A 21141-nucleotide genomic window follows, 5' to 3' on the forward strand; every position below is an offset into this window, starting at 1 on the left:
AAATTCTGAGCCAAGTCTCCAGGTAACTGAAAGACCTCAGGGAAAGTCTTCGGGTCTGGCAAGAAAGTGACTGTGCATAAACAGCCCCTCCCTATTTCTCCTCCCATTAGCAATTGCCAGGAGAAAATCCAGCCCTGGGAGAGCAAAGCCCCCAGGAATGGGACTTTCCCAGCCAGAGGGGCAGGGAGAGAGGACAGGGGAAGGAGAGACTGAAAGGGGCAGTGGGAGAAATGAGGGGGGAGAGATTTCCACCCAGACACATGTATTGCTGCATCCCTGGGCAGAACCACTTTCCAGTGAACAAAACAAGGATCAGACAGAGGAAAAGCCAGTTCCTGACTCCATATTCCCCCTGCTGGGGTGTGGCTGCCGTGGGGTCAGTGTCCGAGGGAATCCCCCACAGTGACTCCTTTGGTTCTGCTCTTTTCTAGCCTTGTGTTCACAGACTTTGTTAGGGGGTGAGGGGAGGGAGAAGGGAGGTTAAAAATGTGTCTGGGCTTAGCCTGGCAGGAGGGGCCAGGTCTACATTGTAATAAACAGACTGAGCATTTCCCTGCATGGCAGAATCTAGGAAATCTGTGTGCAGGGAAGGGGCCTGGGGGAATTCTGATGTGAAATTAACTAAAACCGGTTCTGAAATGCCCACAACTGCCCTTCTCCCCCAGACAGGCTGCGGAATGGCGTCCATGTTTTCCTCCAGCTCATCCCAGCCTGGCGTGGGACAGGGAAGAGAAATGGCTGCAGTGGAGCCAACTCAGGTAGGGATTATCGGGGGGTTGCTGGTGGGTTCCTGCTGGAGGAGGGGGAGAGCAAATACACCGGAGATGGGAAGGTTTGCACAGTCTGGTTTGGAGGTTGGAGCGGGGCAGGAAATTCACAGCGTGGGGAAAGGAGGAGGCCAGGGTGTGGCAAACCTGCCGGGAGTTATTTAATAAGTGCCCTAGATTCTAGGAACAGACCCAGGAGGTTGGGAGGTGGAAATGCCCTAATTTGTGAAGAAAGAAAATAGCTCACCTACATGGAGCTAGTCAAACTGACCAGACTCCCAGTGCTGGAGCCTGAGCTCACTAACCAGCGGCTGCTGTGAGATATGAAGGGGGCACCCATGAGTCAGGCTTATTGGAGCTGCCTCTCCCTTCATATCCCGCTCCTCACAATGGGGAGGTTATTGGGCTTCCTACCACGGAGCTGTCCCTGGACCCTGCTAGGGGCTCCATCTCCTGTATCAGTCGGTGGCTAGTAGGTGTGTGATGGAACTGCTGGGAGAGACAAGGGGCTCTCTCTTCGTCCCCTCACCCTGGTATTTGCTGGATACTCTGAGCGGGGTGGGGGTGGGACTCTGTTGAGTGGGATCCACCCAGAGCTTCCATTTGATTCACTCCTCTCTGCCACAAATAGTGGGGCTGTGAGTGGAGCAGCAGGTCCTGAGTGTTGGACTCTTGCTCTTTCAGGGGCCGGTGACCTTCGAGGAGGTGGCTGTGCATTTCACCAGGGAAGAGTGGGCTCTGCTGGACCCCGCTCAGAGAGCCCTCTACTGGGATGTCATGCAGGAGAACTATGAGACTGTGACCTCGCTGGGTAAGGGTTCCTGTCCCCTCGGTTCTTGGAAGGGGAAGTGAAGAGTTAAGGTTCACGCCAGCCCTCCAATGCCACCTCTACTCTGTCCTGTTTCAGCATCACCCCAATATGCCAGTGACACACACACACACTACCAGAGAGCCTCCCCTGCTGCAGAACACTTTGGGAACAGAGCACAGGAGCCGTATCGCACAGTGTCAAATATCTCCTGTTTGCTCAAGTGAAACTGGGGGTTAGGTCTGGCATAAATGTTCCATACCCCTAATCTTTTTTGTTTCCCTTTTCCAATTCCAATATATCTTTTTTGAGATGGGGCGACAACATCTGCATGCAGTATTCAAAATGTGGGTCTATCATGGATTTATTTGCTGTTTTTACAAATATGATATATGATATATTCTGTCATATCTATCCCTTTCTTAATTATTTCCAACATTGCTTGCATCATATTTTGCAATATATTCCAAATAAGGAAATTAACGTGCAACGTATGTGTCATTGTTTGTGGTTTTAAGCTTTAAAACGCTTGTGTGATTTTTAACTCAGGGGGACAGTATTCCAATAGCTGTCTCCCCCTGCACACTTTTAACTAAGAGAAGAGCCTCAGGCTGAGCTGATTCAAAATCAATCATGTGGTCGTTTTCCACAACAGCTTCAAGAGGTCCCTGTGATGGAATGTAAATGTCTTCTTCACACCTTCCCCCTACAGGAGAATGGCTGTTTGACCAGCTGTTTGCCTTGCTGTCTCTGAGGAACTGGTCTGTGGGTGTTCCCCAGAATTGTAACATTTTCAGTAATCTCATACTGTAAAATCTCATAACTTTACATACAGTGTTACTACACATTTTAACAGGAGGATAATATTCAGTAGATTATGCGTTTTTAAATGATACCTCACAAGCCATACTGCGTACAAAATTGATCATAATTTTCTAGAAGAGTGAACACAGGGGTATAGACTTACACAGTGTCTGTGGGTGTGTTCCCAGCAGATATGTGGGTATTTCAATCCCTCATAAGCACAGTGTTTGGCATCTTCAAGGACCTGGGGAACTGGTCCTGGGAATTCACTGGTTTACCAGGTGTGACACTTTGATATTAATAATAAAATAATAATATAATCTGATAAAATTGCAATGAATCGTGCTAGATATGCCATGTAAGGTATCAGTGAAAATGTTATGATTTGCCAAGTATGATAATTTTGTTTCAATGTTTGTATCACCTTTGTATTGTGAGTTATAGATATGTAGGGTATATCTGTATTTCCAGATTTGTGCAGTGTTTCTGGGTGACATCCCCAGACATATTGGCATCAACACTGCCTAGCCTGTTTGGCTCATTCAGGGTCATCATCTGTACAATGAGCCCATGGAAAGGACCAAGGGGATACACCTATTGAGTCAGCAAGACATGCCGGGGTATGCCTGTCTACTGAGAACTCCAAGGTTTTCCATGCCATGTGCTGTGAATCTTGTGTTTGGGACACAGGAAGTACAGGCCACATGGCAAAAGGAATGTAAAGGGCAGCTGCATCATCTCCATTTTGTCTTCAATCCCCCTTCCTGCCTCTGGAGCAACTTCTCTACAAACTGAACCCTGGAACAAAGGACTAAATTACCCATCCAAGCTGTGGATGTGTTCCAGGCAGACTTTCAATCCAGCAACTCACCAATACTGCTAAGAACCTGATATATCCATTTTGGAATGTATCTGACTGCTTTCCCATTTAACTTCTTTCTGTCTTTCTTTCGTTTAAACCTTTAGTTTAGATGCTAAAGGATTGTCTGGAAGGATGGAATTTTGGGTAATATCCAAACCTATACTGACCTGGTGATATGGCTGAGCCTTTGGGGTCAGAGGAACACTTTGTTTATGTGAGCAGAGTTTTGAAATAACCTCTCACTGTACTGGACCTCGCTGCTGATTAGGAGTCAGAGAACTGGGATGGAATAAAGGGGGCTGTGTGATTTCTCTTTTCAGCTTCTCGATAACCCCTGGGGTGGGGGGATCAGAAGCACAGTTGGTGACTGGTCGGTGAGTTTAACTTCAGTGTTAACCAGCAGTTTTGGAAGCATCTGCTCTCCCTTTTTCAGCCTGTCCTGATCTTGGCATTTTCAGTGAGAACTGCCCCTGGCCCACCAGGTCACACTAAGCTCTGAAGTTAAATGAATAGAATGGTTTTTTTTTATGACCAAGTCTTATGTAATCAACTGAACTCTTTTGTTTTCTTTCATCTGAGCAGGGTTTCTAGTTTTCCAACTTGATGTGATCTCCCAGCTGGAACAAGGGGAAGAGCCATGGGTCAGAGACCTCCAGGGTTCAGAGGAAAGAGAGATCCTGAGATCTCCCAGCACAGGTGAGGAAACATTAAACCACCTCAGAATTTGTAAGTGCCTGAAGGAAACATCTGGAATGCCCAACAAAGCCCTTGGGGAGGTCTCTCAGTTCATTATTGTCCCTTGCAGGGGTCGTATCCTCAGGGTAAATATAGTTCATGGCTTCCTATAGATCCCAGCAGACACCAGGCAGTAGCTTCCTCCCTTCCCCCTGCGTATTTGGATGGGATGTGAAGGCTGAATTCATCCCACTCCTCTCTCCTATTTGGGGGAAGAGTTTGGGGGAGTTCAGCTCCTGATTTTTATTTGACCTGTCTTCAGCACTTGTTTTTGTTTGGTCTTCCCCTTTCCATCCCTGTCTGAGGTTTCTGTCTCTGTCACAGCAGGTGATGCAATGGCTTGTGAGAAAGAGGAGCAGAATTCTCAGCCTGAAAATGTTGAGCCAGTGGGTAAAAACAGAGCATTATCGCAAAGATCGAAAAGGAATGTGTCCAGGAGTCATGAGCAGGGAAAATCCTGGGAGATTCAGCACAGACCAAAAAGAGATCAAGGAAACCAGCCAGGGAAGAAAGTGGATAAATTTATTTCCTGTTGGGGAACTCAGAAGGTCCTCATGGAAACCACAACACAGCAGGATATCCTCAGGCGAAAGAGAAAAAATAGATGCAGTGACTGTGGAAAAACCTTCTCTTGCAGCTCAGCCCTTTCTGTACATCAGAGAATCCACACAGGGGACAGGCCCTATGAATGCCGTGAGTGTGGGAAAACCTTCAATCGCAGTTCGCACCTTATTAGGCATCAAACAATCCACAGAGGAGAGAGGCCCTATGAATGCCGTGAGTGTGGGAAATGCTTCACTAGCAGCTCAAACCTTTCTCAACATCAGAGAATCCACACAGGGGAGAGGCCCTTTGAATGCCGTGAGTGTGGGAAAACCTTCACTAGCAGCTCAGACCTTTCTAAACATCAGAGAATCCACACAGGGGAGAGGCCCTTTGAATGCCGTGAGTGTGGGAAATGCTTCACTATCAGCTCAAACCTTTCTCAACATCAGAGAATCCACACAGGGGAGAGGCTCTATGAATGCAATGAGTGTGGGAAAAGCTTCACTCAAAGAATAGACCTTTCTCGACATCAGAGAATTCACACAGGGGAGAGGCCCTTTGAATGCCCTGAGTGTGGGAAAAGCTTCACTCAAAGATCAGACCTTTCTAAACATCAGAGAATCCACACAGGGGACAGGCCCTTTGAATGCTGTGAGTGTGGGAAAAGCTTCAATCGCAGCTCAAACCTTTCTAGACATCAGAGAATCCACACAGGGGACAGGCCCTATGAATGCACTGAGTGTGGGAAAACCTTCAATCGCAGTTAGCACCTTATTAGGCATCAAACAATCCAGGGAGGAGAGAGGCTCTATGAATGCCGTGAGTGTGGAAAATGCTTCACTAGCAGCTGAAACCTTAGATTTAATTTACCCTGGTTCCTCAACTGTTGCTACAGCTCTAGTACCCATCAATCCAAAGACTGAGAGAAATGGAGAGTTCCAACCATTGTCCTTTTAGTATCTTATTGTTCATCTCTCTGTTTTTTTGTGCTGGCCTTTCTATTCTATCATTTTCTGCTTTTGTTTAGTTGGTAACAGTTGGTTTCCATCACTCACGTTTGTGTGTTTAAATCTCTATCCATTGTTAAATAAATTTTTTGCTTGTTCGATAACTGTACTCAGGTGCTGTGTGAGATAGAGTAGCAATGGTCCACAGTAAAACTAGTAACCTGGGATACTTGGGGAAGAGAGGATCTGGGATTTCACCGAGTATATGGTGATCTGGGCTGCACCCCAGAGGGGGACACATTGAAGGAACTCAAGGGTTAAGGTGGCTGCTGTAACTCAGAGGAGGGTCCTTGAGTTCCAGCAGGCTGGTGAGTTTGGTCACTAACATCCAGCTGCCAAATGCAAAACTCCCTCTTCCTTGTGGCAGGTGGCAACAAGGAGACTCACAGTCCTCAGCACCCTGAGAAGGGTCACAATGTGTCTCTATGTTGATCCACCTGTCAAATTCACACAGGGAAAGCTCCCGATAGCTCAAAACTCTGCCCTATGAAATCATGGAACATGTGCTCTTTGCTCTGTGACAGCATGTAAAGAATCCAAGCGCTGGAGGACAGGTTTTGGGTCCAGAGTGCCCTAGACAAATTGGAGGATTGGGCCAAAAGAAATCTGAGGAGGTTCAACAAGGAGAAGTGCAGAGTCCTGCATTTAGGATGGAAGAATCCTATGCACTGCCACAGACTGGGGACTGACGGAGTGAGGGGGGATTTGATAGCAGCCTTCAACTACCTGAAAGAGCAGCAGTGTGGGCTTTCTCCTTGCCACTTTTGCTGGGCTGGGCAGGCATCCTGGAGGCCTTTCTAGAAGAGCATTGGGAACTGAGTTAGAAAAACCAATGTGAAAACCAGAACCTCAGGTTTAGACTCATTCATTTATAATATTAAATCTTCAATTCTAGTGTCATAGTCAATACAATTGCTTCAGCCTGATAGTTGCCCAAAGGGAAACTTAACGTCTCTCCAAGGGGAGTGGAGAGAAAACACTTTTCAGAGTCCAAGAGAGACAAGGCGGGTGAGGGTAAGAGCCTGCAGAGGACCAACCTCTGTTGGTGAAAGAGACAAGCTGTGGAGATAACCCAGCACCCGTCTTCAGTTCTGTGTAGCCTGGAAGGTCGTCTCTTCCATAACCAGCAGTTAGAACATAAGAACAGCCACACTGAGTCAGACCAGTTCATCTAGCCCACTCTCCCGAAAGTGGCCAATGCCCGGCGCCCCAGAGGACCCCTGGGACCAACATGGATACACCACCACCACAAACAAGGTTAAAAGTCAATGCACATGGGAGAAGCATCTTGTGTTTCATTCCTTATGTCCTAGTCCCATCATGTGGCCATTTCCTTTTCTTCCTTTCTGTTAAAAGCTTTGGTGTTTTGCACAGAAACATTATTTCCCCAGGAGAGACCCAGGAGTGGGGGCTGCATTCCTGTGCCAAACAGTCACTGGAAGGGGGCAGACAAAGGCCTTTAGGACGAGGCGTCCGTCACTGTCAAAAGATCATCTCCCTCCTGCAGGTCACTGGCAGCCTGAATTTGTTCCTTATCCTCCCAGAGTCTGGGGGCTGGAATCAGCACTACCCAACCCCTCCGTGTGTAGCAGGAACAAACACAAACCTGGTCTTTAAAACAAGCTGTCCCCTTCCGTCTCAGGGAAGAGTTTTCTGTGATTGAAGTTGAGCTTCAGTTCCCCTCTCCTAGCGGTGGGGCGGGTGTGGGGCCAGCTCCCAGTGAGATCTGTTTTCACCTTTGCCCCCTTTCAGTCACTCTGGGATCCTAACTCTGCTCCCAGCTGTCAGGCAGCTTCCAGCCCATCCACCCTACTCACTAACTCTGTGGTCATGTGTCACTCCCTCTGCCAGCACTCACAGCTTGCAGAAAAGCTATTCCTGCCAGCTGCATTGGTGGTATAGTGGTGTGCATAGGTGCTTTCTAAGAAATTCATCTGGGTTTGATTCCCAGTCAATGCAATAATGGCTTTTCTCTTCTGTTGTTTCCTTATCTGGAAGTGGTACAATTTCAGTCACATTGTGTTACAAACACATTATCTATAGAATGAAATAATAAATGTGTCAAAGTCCAGCAGGTCATACAGGATGGAGGCACACAAGGGGCTGGAATGTGTCATCTGAGAAAGACAGAACCCTTGGAAACCTGCATCTCCCATCCCCTGGCCTTGCGTGTTATGATTCCAGCTGCGTGAGCTCTTTGTAGGATGTTCCGGCATGATGGGGAAATTAAGTTTTGAGTCAGTTTTTCTTCTGCAGATTCCTTTGCTGTTACAGTTATAATGACATGAACAAAAGGGAGGCAAAATAAAAATAAACTCCAAAGTACAATACAGGTGGGGAAAGAGAAGATCACAGTTAAGCCAAACACTTTAAAATAAAAATTAATACTAAAACAGGGGAGGGGGGAAGAGATCAGGTATGTGGAGATCCCCTTGATATTTCAACGCACATTGTTAGAATCAAAGTTCAGACTTGACACTGGAAAACCTGCAACTACCTGTCTCTCTGAACACCTATGATGAGCAAGATGGAGTTGGGACACCTGTTCCGCTTCAATCATTTATTGTCTCTCTGTTCTCTCCTTCTTCTCCCCCCAATTCCTCGTCTCCAATGTCTCTGCCTCTCTCCTCTTGCTCCCTCTCCTTTGCCCTTTCCAGGAACTCACAGTCTACAGCATTTAGGAAAAGCCAGAGCTCCCATGTTCTGCACATGAGCCTGTGTCAGAGGACGTGTAACCCAGGTCAGAACCAGTCACCAGAACAATATCACCCTTTATGGGCGACTTCTCTGCCTACTCTGCAATTTACACACACACCCCCACTGAAGGGGGTGGGGTACAGCTCTGACTGAGAGGCCTCACAGGAGAAATTTCAGCTCAAAGACAAATTTGTGTGAAATGCTGAGAAGTGAAGAGCCCCCTTCCCCTCCCCCCAAATCCCCAGAACTCTAGAGTCACCCCCATGGCACCAGCACAGGGAACCCAGTGAGATGGGGTTACAGAATACAAGGGGGAGGGAGCAGGGAAGAGAGGTGACAGGGAGTCTCTCTCTTTCCTTCTCTCTTCACTTTCTGTTCTTCTCTTTCCTTCCAGGAACTGCAGTCACAGCAGGGAGGGGTTTGTCTCTTTATTAGGGATCCCTCTGTGTCACAGAGGCTGCAAAAGTCATAGATTCTGTGGCTTCTGCAGTGGCCACTGTGGCTGACTCCGTGGCTGCCCCAGCAGCTGGCCTGGGGGCAGCCTGAGCAGTGGTTCCAAGGGTGGCAGCAGCAGCCACAGCTCAGTGGCTCCTGACACCTGTCCCGAGGTGGCTGGAGCAGGGCTGGCCTCTGGGGCTCCCCTCACCTGGCAGCCTCTGGAGTGGCAGTGGGTCCCCGGGGCTTCTCCCCCAGTACATGGTGCCACGGGCCCCCTGGACTCCCTGCGCCCACAGCTGGTGCCACGGACCCCCTGGGCCTCCCTCCCCAAGACTCAATGAGGGGTATTTATGGTATAAGTCATGGCCGGGTCATGGGCAATGAGCTTTTGGGTTTTGCCCGTGATCTGTCCATGACATTTACTAAAAATACCTGGGATTAAATCTTCACCTTCCTCATTATCGATCACATAAATCGAAATGCCTCCACCTGCAAGTGGATTTAGTCCAGGACCCTCAGAGTCAGCAGCTGTTACGCCCCCACTGAGCTCTCTGGTCAGGTGTCCTAGCGCTGGAAGCTGCCTGTTTAGATCCTAAAATAGTGTGTTTGCACCAGGGGGGCTGAAATTTTGGACCGGACATTGTAGCTCCACCGTTATTTTACTGAATTGCTTCAAAACAGCAAATGTAGAAAGTCTCCTAAGTGCCAGGCTCTCTGCCATGGAAATAGCTGCCCCTGCTCTGCAGGAGCCTCTGCGTTCCACACAGCAACGTACACACCTGCTCCGCACTGAAGGGGGGTCAGACAGTGACAGGGCTGGTAACACAAATACTTCAGACTATTAACTCCAGGTCCCTTCCTTTCTTTAACCCAGGATGTGCCAGTCACCTGGTAACCATGGTGTTATCTTCACCTTAAAATACCTCTCAGGACATTTTCAGCGAGTCCTCCACCCCCTGCCCTCCCTGCAGCCAGCTCCTGTCTGCAGCCAGCCCCGCACCCCATGCCCTGCCCGCACCTCCTGCCCTGCCCGCAGCCAGCCCCTGTCTGCAGCCAGCCCCGCACCCCCTGCCCTGCCCGCAGCCAGCCCCTGTCTGCAGCCAGCCCCGCACCCCCTGCCCTGCCCGCAGCCAGCCCCTGTCTGCAGCCAGCCCCTCACCCCAGGCCCTGCCAGCGGCCAGCCCCTCTCTGCAGCCAGCCCCTGTCTGCAGCCAGCCCCTCACCCCATGCCCTGCCAGCTGCCAGCCCCTCTCTGCAGCCAGCCCTGCACCCCATGCCCTGCCTGCAGCCAGGCCCTGTCTGCAGGCAGTCCCGCACCCCATGCCCGGCCCGCACCAGCAGCGTCCTCCCTGCCCTGCCAGCAGCCCGCTCCACACCCCCTGCCCACAGCCAGCCCCTCACCCCCTGCCCTGTCTCCAGCTATCTCCTGCTGCACCCCCTGGGGCCCCGCCCAAAGCCAGCCAGCCCCCACACACCCCCAGCCGTGGACACCCTGCCCTGTCTCCAGCCAACTCCTGCCACACCCGCCTGCCTGAAGCTAGCCAGTCCCGCACTCCTTTGTCTCCAGCCCTGCCAACCCCTGATGCACCCCCCCGCGTCCCTGCCTGAAGCCAGCCAGCCCCACACACCCCTGTCTCCAGCCAGCCCGGCACCCCTTGCGTGCAGCCAGACCCTACCTCCAGCCAGCCCCTGCCCTGCCTCCAGCCAGCCCCATGGCCACTGGTGCCCTGCAGTTCCCAGGGCAGTAACCCTGCACACCTGCTTCAATGAGGGGGGCAGGGAGCAGCTGGGACCCCACATGTGCACACCCGAGGGTGACCAGACAGCAAGTGTGAAAAATCGGGACAGGGAGTGGGGGGTAATAGGATCCTAGATAAGAAAAAGACCCCAAAATTGGGACATCTGGTCACCCTAGCACACCCCCAGGACTCCCGAGTTCCATTGCTGGGTTTCCTACTGGTTCCACTGCTGGTTGTTTTCCTTTTCCTGGGGGACTCTGGGCAAGTTGCTCCCCCCTCTAGGGCTCCGTCCCCAGCAGGCAAATGGGGATTTCGTACCTTCCCACTATTGGAAAGAGCAGGGAGAATCCCCCAGACAAAGCTGCTCTGACAGCGCTAAGCAGCATCTGACCATTCAAGGTCGGAGCGCACGGCCCAGGAGGAGTGTCTGGCTCTGGGGTTTCACGTCAGCCCAGTCTAGAGAGAGGGGCCCAGCCATGGGGTTTGGCTCAAGGAGACCAAGTCTCCAATTTGTTACGGGCATTTTGGATTCCAGTCCTGTGCTCCAAAGTGCTTGGTGTCAGTTGCACATTTTAGAAGCATGCTCTCCACTCCATTTTCCAAATCATCATTCATACTGTTTACCCACCTCCACTAGGCCCGGAACCCTGCCAAAGAAGGAAAGAGGCTGGGTTTGGGATGATTTGTTCTTGACAAATCCATGCTCACTCGTCCTAAGAACCAAATTATCCTGTAGGTGCTGCTGACAAACTGAGTGTTTAAGAATGTATTGCAGTATCTCTCCAGCTATGGAAGTGAGGCTGGCTAGTCTGCACGTCCCAGGGGTCTCTTTGTTCCGCTTTCAAAGATAGGTCCTGTCTTGTTCATGGATGGGAAGATGTTCTTTTTCAGGGATCTCAGACGAGAACTGGGGCACAACACCTGGTTTGTTAAGGCCACAAAAATGGAGGCAGGAACCTCTTCTCTCCTGCTGGCAAAGAACCCCAGGTACCTAAAAGACAGAGACTCACATCCCTGAATGGGCTTTAGAAAAGGCAGTGGTTAAAAGGCTTGGCCCCGACCATTTCTTGTTTCCACAGACTAGACATTTTAGCAAACTTTAGAATTCCTTGGTGCTAAAACACCGTGAAACTCCCCTTTCTCCTTCACAGAGGGCTTTATCGCCCCTTATCTCACTCAGGCTCATGACTGCCCAGAGCTCGAGAATTGTCCCTGTTCCCATTGGATAGATGGGGAGGAGACTGAGGTCCAGAGAAGGGAAATGACCTACCCAAGGGCCTACACAGCAAGGCAGTGGCAGAGCCAGAAAGACAAGCCACCTGTTCCGACTCCTGTTCTAACAGACAAAAAACTCCAGAGGCGGGGATAGAGCCCAGGAATTGAAATGGTGGGGAAATTTCATTTAAACCATTTCTGTCAGAAAATCCCATTCAGACTAAACCAGTTTGTTTCTCGGAATCATAACAAGTGGGATGAAAATTCTTTGCAAAAAGATTTTGTTGCAAAACAAAAGCATCTCCTGTTTGTCACAGTGTGTTAGATTGTCTCGTCACACACAAAGAGAAGACACTTAGATCTCAAAAATTAGATAAGATGCTTCAATCTGAGCTAAGTCGTTGCTGCTCTTAATTTAAAAATAAAAAAATACAAATAAAATAGACTTTCAGCTATTCTATTATGTCATAATCTGCTCTGAGTAAACGTGATAGGACACCTCATATTATGCACTACTCCTAGTAACACTCTCCAATGGATCCCCATCCTTCACCCACCATGAGGTAGGTAGGAGAGGATCATTATTATCCCTACTTGAAAGAGGGAGAAGCTGAGGCTGAGAAAGGAGAATTGACTTGTCTTAGGTCACACGGCCAGTCAGTGGCAGAGTTGGGAATAGGACCCAAGAGCCCCGATTTTCAAACTAACCTTGAATTTCAGACATTGAATGACCTGAATAAAGTGCTCTCAGATGAGCTCCAGACCAACAACAGTGCACAGGAATTATTCAGCAAGTATTTGAGGAGCGCAGCAATGTTAGAGAGAATCATGAACAACTCAGAGACCATTAATGTAGAGAAGCAGCAAAATTTGTAAAACACAGAACTGGTTCTGACTTATTTCCTTGGTCTTAAAAGAGACCAACAAGGACCTGAGTCTCCTCCCTGTCAATAACCCCCTGCTCAGCCAATCAGGGTAGAGACTGAGGACGGGAGGCTGAGGGTTCTCACCAGAGAGCCCAAAGGATGGCCCAGGTCACTGGTGGGGATCAAATAAAATTCAGAATAAAATTCGGCCTCCTTAAGCTTGTGTTTTCCATGCCTAGAATTCAACTCTCACCAGATGGATCAGACTGAACAGCTTTCAAACCTCGAGGAGGCTCTTACCTTCTAAACAGGGACGGCTGTTTTCTATTAAAATCACTAAAAGGGAAGGAGAAAACTCAAAAGAGGTTCCTCCTGGCGCTCACGTCCGTGAACCCGAATACTCTCTCAGTCCTCAGAGAGAGACCTGGAGAAGGAGACTTGCTGAAGCAAAGCCACAGGGGTCTCTGAGGTTTCCCTGGCCCTTCGCCCCTGTCCTGCCTGGCTGATGTCAGCATCTCTCTGTGAGGTCACCACCTCCCCACCACTTTGGACCAATAGGCTGAGGTCCTGCAAAATACCTTTGTGATGTAACTGCCACACCCCTCCCTCGCTGGGCTAATGTCCTGCCCCTGGCCAGGCACTGTGAAGGTTTGAGCTACTCCCTGTGGATCACCCCACTCAAGGAGCATTCGTTCTAGGCAGAACTGACACCAACTTGTCTGGGGTGTTCCCTGGAAGCAGAGCACAAGTTTGAAATACAGGCAGCATAGAGCCAATATTCATAACGTCAACTACAAAAATGATACACATCTAGAGATAGCATCATTATAATCAGCCAATCAGAACCACTCCATAGACCTCTTACACGACAACCTTTCTACAATATTGGCTGCAAATATAGAACAGTGGTCGCAACAGTGATCTATACAGTTACAGATTATGTCAATAACATTACAATAGGTGACATGGCATCAGTGAGACTGATACTGGAATACTGCCTCCAGTTTTGGTGTCCTCATGTGAAAAAGATGTTGTGAAATTGGAGCTGGGGCAGCAAAGAGCCACCAAATGTTCTGAGGGCCGGAGAAAAATGCCTTCTAGGGAGCTATTGAAAGAGCTCAACCTCTTTAGCTGATCAAAAGAAGATTGAAAGGTGACTTCATTGAAGTGTTGAAGTGCCTTAATGGAGAGAAAGGACTGGGTATTAAAGGGCTCTTTAATCGAGCAGAGAAAGGCCTAACAAGACCCAATGGCTGGAAGATGAAAAGAGACAAATTCATATTACAACAAAGGCACAAATATTCAACAGCGAGGATGATTCACCACAGGAACAAGCTACCAAGGAAAGTGGTGGATTCTCCATCTCTTGATGTCATTTAATGAAGACTAGATGCCTTTCTGGAATGTGTTTGCCTCAAAAGTAGCTCTTGTGTCCTACAGGAGGCCTGTGATATGCAGGGGGTCAGATTAGATGCTCTAATGGTCTCTTCTGGCCATGAAGTCAACTAATTTCTGAAAAACTGAGTGTAGCATTGGCAGCAGCGTCTGATGTTTCCCTGTCTAGCCGGCTTGCTGCCTAGAACAAACGCTCCTTGAGTGGGGTGATCCACAGGGAGTAGCTCAGTGCGGACACGCGGGCTCTGGGAGGGAGTTGGGGGGCGGGAGGGTTGCAGGCTAGGGGGAGGTTGAGTGAGGTGCAGGCTCTTAGCTGGGGCAGGGGATGGGGTGCAGGGGGTGCGGACCCGCGGGCTCGGGAGGAGTTGGGGGCAGGAGAGTTGCAGGCTATGGGGAGGTTGAGTGAGGGGTGCAGGCTCTGAGCTGGGGCAGGGGATGGGGTGCGGACTTGCGGGCTCTGGGAGGGAGTTGGGGGGTGGGGGGGTTGCAGGCTATGGGGAGGTTGAGTGAGGGGGGCAGGCTCTGAGCTGGGGCAGGGGTTGGGGGCAGGGGTGCAGACACACGGGCTCGGTGGGGAGTTGGGGGCAGGAGGGTTGCAGGCTATGGGGAGGTTGAGTGAGGGGCAGGCTCTGAGCTGGGGCAGGGATGGGGTGCAGGGGGTGCGGACACACGGGCTCAGGGGAGTTGGGGGCAGGGGTTGCAGGCTATGGGGAGGTTGAGGAGGTGCAGGCTCTGAGCTGGGGCAGGGGATGGGGTGCAGGGGGTGCAGACACACGGGCTGGGGGAGTTGGGGGCAGGAGGGTTGCAGGCTATGGGGAGGTTGAGTGAGGGTGCAGGCTCTGAGCTGGGGCAGGGGATGGGGTGCAGGGGGTGCAGACACGCGGGCTCGGGGAGGGAGTTGGGGGCGGGGGTTGCAGGCTATGGGGAGGTTGAGTGAGGGGGCAGGCTCTGAGCTGGGGCAGGGATGGGGTGCAGGGGTGCGGACACGCAGGCTCTGGGGGAGTTGGGGGCAGGAGGGTTGCAGGCTATGGGGAGGTTGAGTGAGGGGCAGGCTCTAACTGGGGCAGGGATGGGGGTGCAGGGGTGCAGGGGTGCGGACACGCAGGCTCGGGGGAGTTGGGGGCAGGAGCGGTGCAGGCTATGGGGAGGTTGAGTGAGGGTGCAGGCTCTGAGCTGGGGCAGGGATGGGGTGCAGGGGTGCAGACACGCGGGCTCAGGGGAGTTGGGGGCGGGAGGGTGCAGGCTATGGGGAGGTTGAGTGAGGGGGCAGGCTCTGAGCTGGGGCAGGGGATGGGGGCAGGGGTGCAGACACGCGGGCTCGGGGAGTTGGGGGCAGGAGGGTGCAGGCTATGGGGAGGGTGAGTGAGGTGCAGGCACTGAGCTGGGGCAGGGGATGGGGTGCAGGGGTGCGGACACGCGGGCTGGGAGTTGGGGCGGGAGGGGTGCAGGCTATGGGGAGGTTGAGTGAGGGGCAGGCTCTGAGCTGGGGCAGGGATGGGGTGCAGGGGCGGACACGCGGGCTGGGGAATTGGGAGGCGGGAGGTTGCAGGCTATGGGGAGGTTGAGTGAGGGTGCAGGCTCTGAGCTGGGGCAGGGATGGGGTGCAGGGGTGCAGACAAGCGGGCTCGGGAGTTGGGGGCGGGGGTTGCAGGCTATGGGGAGGTTGAGTGAGGGGGCAGGCTCTGAGCTGGGGCAGGGATGGGGGTGCAGGGGGTGCGGACACGCAGGCTCTGGGGGAGTTGGGGCAGGAGGGTTGCAGGCTATGGGGAGGTTGAGTGAGGGGGCAGGCTCTGAGCTGGGGCAGGGATGGGGTGCAGGGGTGCGGACACGCGGGCTCGGGAGGGAGTTGGGGCGGGAGAGTTGCAGGCTATGGGGAGGTTGAGTGAGGGGCAGGCTCTAACTGGGGCAGGGATGGGGTGCAGGGGTGCAGGGGTGCGGACACGCAGGCTCGGGGGAGTTGGGGGCAGGAGCGGTGCAGGCTATGGGGAGGTTGAGTGAGGGTGCAGGCTCTGAGCTGGGGCAGGGGATGGGGTGCAGGGGGTGCAGACACGCGGGCTCAGGGGAGTTGGGGGCGGGAGGGTGCAGGCTATGGGGAGGTTGAGTGAGGGGGCAGGCTCTGAGCTGGGGCAGGGATGGGGGCAGAGGGGTGCAGACACGCGGGCTCGGGGGAGTTGGGGGCAGGAGGGTGCAGGCTATGGGGAGGGTGAGTGAGGGGTGCAGGCACTGAGCTGGGGCAGGGATGGGGGTGCAGGGGGTGCGGACACGCGGGCTGGGAGTTGGGGCGGGAGGGGTGCAGGCTATGGGGAGGGTGAGTGAGGGGCCGGCTCTGAGCTGGGGCAGGGGATGGGGGTGCAGGGGTGCAGACACGCGGGCTGGGGGAGTTGGGGGCAGGAGGTGCAGGCTATGGGGAGGTTGAGTGAGGGGCAGGCTCTGAGCTGGGGCAGGGATGGGGGTGCAGGGGCGGACACGCGGGCTCGGGGGAGTTGGGGCGGGGGTTGCAGGCTATGGGGAGGTTGAGTGAGGGGCAGGCTCTGAGCTGGGGCAGGGGATGGGGTGCAGGGGACACGCGGGCTCTGGGAGTTGGGGGCAGGGGGTTGCAGGCTATGGGGAGGTTGAGGGAGGGGCAGGCTCTGAGCTGGGGCAGGGGATGGGGGCAGGGGGCAGACACGCGGGCTGGGGGAGTTGGGGGCAGGAGGGTTGCAGGCTATGGGGAGGTTGAGTGAGGGGGCAGGCTCTGAGCTGGGGCAGGGGTGCGGACACACGGGCTCTGGGAGGGAGTTGGGGGCAGGGGTTGCAGGCTATGGGGAGGGTGAGTGAGGGGGCAGGCTCTGAGCTGGGACAGGGATGGGGGCAGGGGACACGCGGGCTGGGAGTTGGCAGCTCGGCGCTGCACCAGGGAAGGGGCTGCGGGGTTTCACACGGACACAGACACTTTCCCACAGTCCCGGGGCGGGAGGCAGAGCCGGGGGCGGGGGTCTGGCCGGTGTGTCCCGCACTCGGGCTCCCGGCCGGAGCAGGGGCCGCCCGCAGCGCTGGCACAGACCGAGCGGCGCTGCGGGGTCGGGGCTCGGACAGGCGGGGCGGTGCCTGGAGCCCGGGAACCCGCCCGGGCGGACACGCGGCAGAACCGAGACAGCCGGTGCCCCCGCCCGGCCCCCGGATCTGCGCGCGCAGCGGGGGCTCGGCCCGAGGCCCCTGTTCCCCAAACGGGGTTTGTCCCGCACCGGGTCTGGCAGCGGCTCCCCCATTTCCCCCGGCCCCTCCCCGCCGCCCCTGCAGCAGCTCGACCCCGGCCAGTGAATTTCTGCCCCGCTCAGCCCCGGGCAGCCCTCCCCCGCTGCGATTTGCCCCCGGGGCTTGTCACCCCCGCGGAGCGGGCAGCGAAGCGCCGGGAGCGGTGAGGGCAGAGAGCGGGCAGCGGCCACAGCGGCGGTTACTGGGCATGCGCCGTGCGACTGCGCATGCTCAGTGCAGCCCAAGTAGCGAATCTGAGTGGGAGCTGTTTCTGGCATTACACCCGACCCGTCACGTGACTCCTCCCCGTCCCCCGCGGGGTGCGTCACTTCCGGCCGCTGCGGGGGGAGGCTCCGGGCGCGCGGCGGAACCGGTAAGAGCCGAGCGGGGCGCGGGGAACAGACACCTGGGCCCGAGACCCCCGCCCTGGGCCGGGCCGGGAGCACCTGCCCCTCCCCCACTGCCGCCCCCTTTCCCCCCCCCCCGGGCTCCCCGCGGCCCGTGTGAGGGGGGGGAACCGTCACTGCCCGCGTGCGCTGGAGCGTCCGTAAAATCCCCCGGGGCCCTCACCCGCCCCCGCGCTGGGGTTTGTCTCCCCGCTGCCGGGGCGGAGTCTGTGACCCGTTTTCCCCAACTCTCAGACCCGGATATAAAACATCCCAACCCCGCCCCGCTCTCCCGCCTTCGCTGCTGCCGCCGGACCGGGCCGCGCGCGGGCCCCGCCTCGGTAACGGGACCGCGCGAGCCACCGCCCGGATCGACCCTGAGCCCGGGTCCCGCGGGACGGGGCCTTGGGGGCCAACGGCGCCGCTTCCCCCCCCCCCCCCCCCCCGACCGACCCTGGTGGGACCCGCTCAGCTCTTATCCCTGATCAACACCTGCCCCGTGTGGGGGGGGGCGGGGGGGGGGTTGGTTTTATTCGTGAATTGCCTGACGTTATGTTGTGGTGGGTTTTATTCTGTGTGATTTGTTTTCATACGTGTCTATTGTAGGGCAGCCTAGTGCCTTCAGCTGCCATGTCTCTGTCCCGCTCCCCCTGCTGAGGCAGGATCCGGTCTATGTAGATTATCTCTGTCCTGCCTGTTCCTAAAAACTTCCAGGGACAGAGACTCCCCAGCCCCCCTTGTAAGACTATTCCCGAGCTGACCTGCCTTAGCTCTGGGGACACCCACACAGACTGTAGTGGTGAGCAGCTCTGGAGAGAGAGGAGACCCCAGTGAGTGGCAGCTGGGTAAAGAGACTGAAGTTGGGAGGAGAAACATTGACGTGGCCAAGGTCACCCAGGCTGTTTGTGACCGAGCTAGAAATAGGTTCTAGTGCCACCGTACAGCTGTTTCTGAAGGTCTCTGCCACCCTGGTGTTTTACGCACTGGTGCAAACCCTTAGTACAGACAGAATTTACACTAGTGCACTCTGATTGGCACTGGTGCACCATGTCCCTGTTTGAAGGCTTGTGGGGGGATGGAGACACTGACTTCTCCTGACCCATGACCCACACGCCCAGCTGTGTGCAGGGACCTCAGCTGAGCTGCCTGCCGAGACAGCCTGTGCATCCATGGACAAACCACCTCTTCGTGCAGCCTAATACAGTGGGGTCTGGGGACCTTTCCAAGCTGCGGGTGACGGGGCTCTGGCGTTACCGGGGTCTGTTCCTGGCTCTGTCCCTGACCTGCTTGGTGACCTGGGGGAAGTCACAGCCCCTCTGTGCTTTCCTCCTACCCATTGTCTACTTGGATTGTGAGCTCTTTGGGGCAAGGACCGCACTGATTGGTAGAGGTGTTAGTTAAAGCAATTTGGTGGAGGTGTGATTGTGATATGAGAAGATCTGGGTCTGAGTCCCCCATTGTGCGATGAAAGGAGAGAGGTGCATGTGTACCTGGAGCTTCCAGTCTGTCTCGTTTCTGCACTGAGCGGTGCATGTTGTCAGGAGGAAACGGGACTGTCTGCCATGGGAATGGTCAGCAGTGAGATGGGATGGGTGAGTGAATGGAGACTGTTAACTGGAACTTCTGTGAGTAAGGATGAAAGAGTTGTAAAAAGGGGTGAAGGGCTGTTCAGTTGACCAAGTGTGCGGCTGTTTCTGGGGAGCAGGCCCAGTATCTGAGTGTAGAACAGGTGTCGGTAGCTCCTGTACAGCGCAGCTCACCTAAAACCACATTCTGTCTTAGCAGAGGTAAGCTCTGTCCCCTTCTGTTTGCTTCTGAAAGTTGCCTTTCCCCGGGCTTTGCTGCCTTTGTGAATTGCAGAATTAGGATTCCATTGGTGTGTACTTTCTCTGCATTTCCTGATTATTACAAGTTTGAGTTTTGCTGATCTCTCTTCTGGAGGGGCACCAGACAGCTTCGGGCAACCTTAAATCCTGCTTTCATAAAGTTTTAATAGGTGAATTTCCTAGCTTTTTGCACAGAGCCATGTTGGCAAGAGGAGTTAGCAGCGCTATAGGCAGTTGTGGGTCTCACACAAGTTTGCAATCAGAGGCACAGGGAAGTGCAATGACTTACCCAAGGTCACCCAGCAGGCCCGTGGCAGAGCCAGGAATAGTCTGGGTCCAGTGCTCTCTCCACCTAGGTGCTGCGTGATTCTGAAGTTTTGCTCCCCTCTCCTGTACTTTTTGTTACGGTGGAATGGGAATAATGGTCATGCTTTCAAGTGTCTCTCTCCTGCTCCTGACACCATTTGCAGCTCCGCCTCCCCTTCTTTCAAGTGTTTGCCGTGGGCAGTGGTAACAGAGCCAGTGAGAGAAATCTCTGACATGGTCTGTGCCCCAGCTGGGCCTTCTGCTCCTGGTCCAGCAGTGCCCTAGCTCTGCGCCTCCTCCCCTATACACTCTGGCCTGCCCCTGCACCCCGTACACGTGTAACATGTGCCTTGAAACTATTCCTAGTTTGGATTTGGGAAGATTAAATTTGTTACCTTCAGCTCCCCCACACTCCAGTTTCCCCCACACTCCCCATCACACTCCCCCACCTTCAGCTCCCCCACACTCCAGTTTCAGTTGTTTGGTGGTGTCCCGATGGTTTTCGACTGATAGTTTGGGAGGGAGCAGGGCTGGACAGTTGAGTTTATAAAGTAGATGTTCAGTGTCAATGCTTTGTTCCGTACATATGACCCATGCGCTGATCTCTCAGTCACTGAGTCTTGACCAGTGATGAGCTTTCTGTAGACACCTCGCAGGACCCTCCTCCAAGCGATGTGTTTGGTGTGGTGGGTTTGTCAGGTCTCAGGTGAGAGCAGCTGGCAAAGACCAAGTGACCCTTTGCCAAGGGATCTCTGTGTCACTGTCTGACCCCCCTAGGCCAGGGAGAGGACGACTTTCTGCCAATGGCCTTCAGGACGGGTGCTGAGTTCACTGCAGTGCCCCATGTCCCCTCTCCGTTTGCCTTCTCGCTGTGCTGTCTGGGACGCTGCCCCGCTTCCTGCTCTCCAGGCGACCCCGTGTCTACTCCATGTGCCAGGCTGCTGGCAGCCCCCAGGGAGAGGCCATCCAGCCCATCGAACTGGTGCCCAACCGCTGGGCCTCAGGCCTTCTGGGGTGCAGCTCTGAGAGTCCCATTGGCCCCTGCCCCAGGGTGCTCCGGGGGCACGTCCTTCTCGGGGCACCAGGTGAAACAGCAGAAGAGCCGACTGTCGGCAAACAAGGGTAAATAAAGGAATGAAAGAGAAACGGGGAAAGCCCTGTGGACAGCTCCCATCAGGATCTGGGCCCCTCTTACTGCTGAGAGCCCTGGGAGCATCTCAGTCCCCTTCAGAGTTTAGTGGGTCCCCAGCACAAGTTTTAACCTGCTCCCCCTTTGAGCTCCGGGATCCCCACCCTCCCTCAGTGAAGGCCAGAGCCCCGAATGCTGCCAGCCCTCTCCTTGGGGCTGGAGATGCTCCACAGACTGTTCCCTTCCCAGGGTGCCCCCCCCCCCCGAGTAGAGTAGGTCTCTCCTGTTAGCTCCTGCTCCAGTCCTGACAGGCCAGTTCAGACTAAAGCAGCAGTTTAACCCCTTCTATGCCAGCGTGGGGTTTCTATAGCCCTTCACAGG

At 54.2% G+C, this 21141-nt stretch overlaps 1 protein-coding gene and 1 pseudogene across 1 annotated transcript in view; one reads left to right on the plus strand and one right to left on the minus strand.

The window, feature by feature from the left end:
* The window catches only part of LOC120381684 (zinc finger protein 850-like), a gene marked incomplete at both ends in the record, with an annotated part of 320266 nt that overhangs the window by 188052 nt on the left and 111073 nt on the right, over positions 1–21141 (minus strand). The gene's annotated exons all lie outside the window — the stretch shown is intronic.
* Positions 1–21141, plus strand: part of LOC120381685 — a 72308-nt pseudogene that overhangs the window by 18766 nt on the left and 32401 nt on the right.

Source organism: Mauremys reevesii, linkage group 14 (genome assembly GCF_016161935.1).
Source record: "Mauremys reevesii isolate NIE-2019 linkage group 14, ASM1616193v1, whole genome shotgun sequence".
NCBI classification, from domain to species: Eukaryota; Metazoa; Chordata; order Testudines; family Geoemydidae; genus Mauremys; species Mauremys reevesii.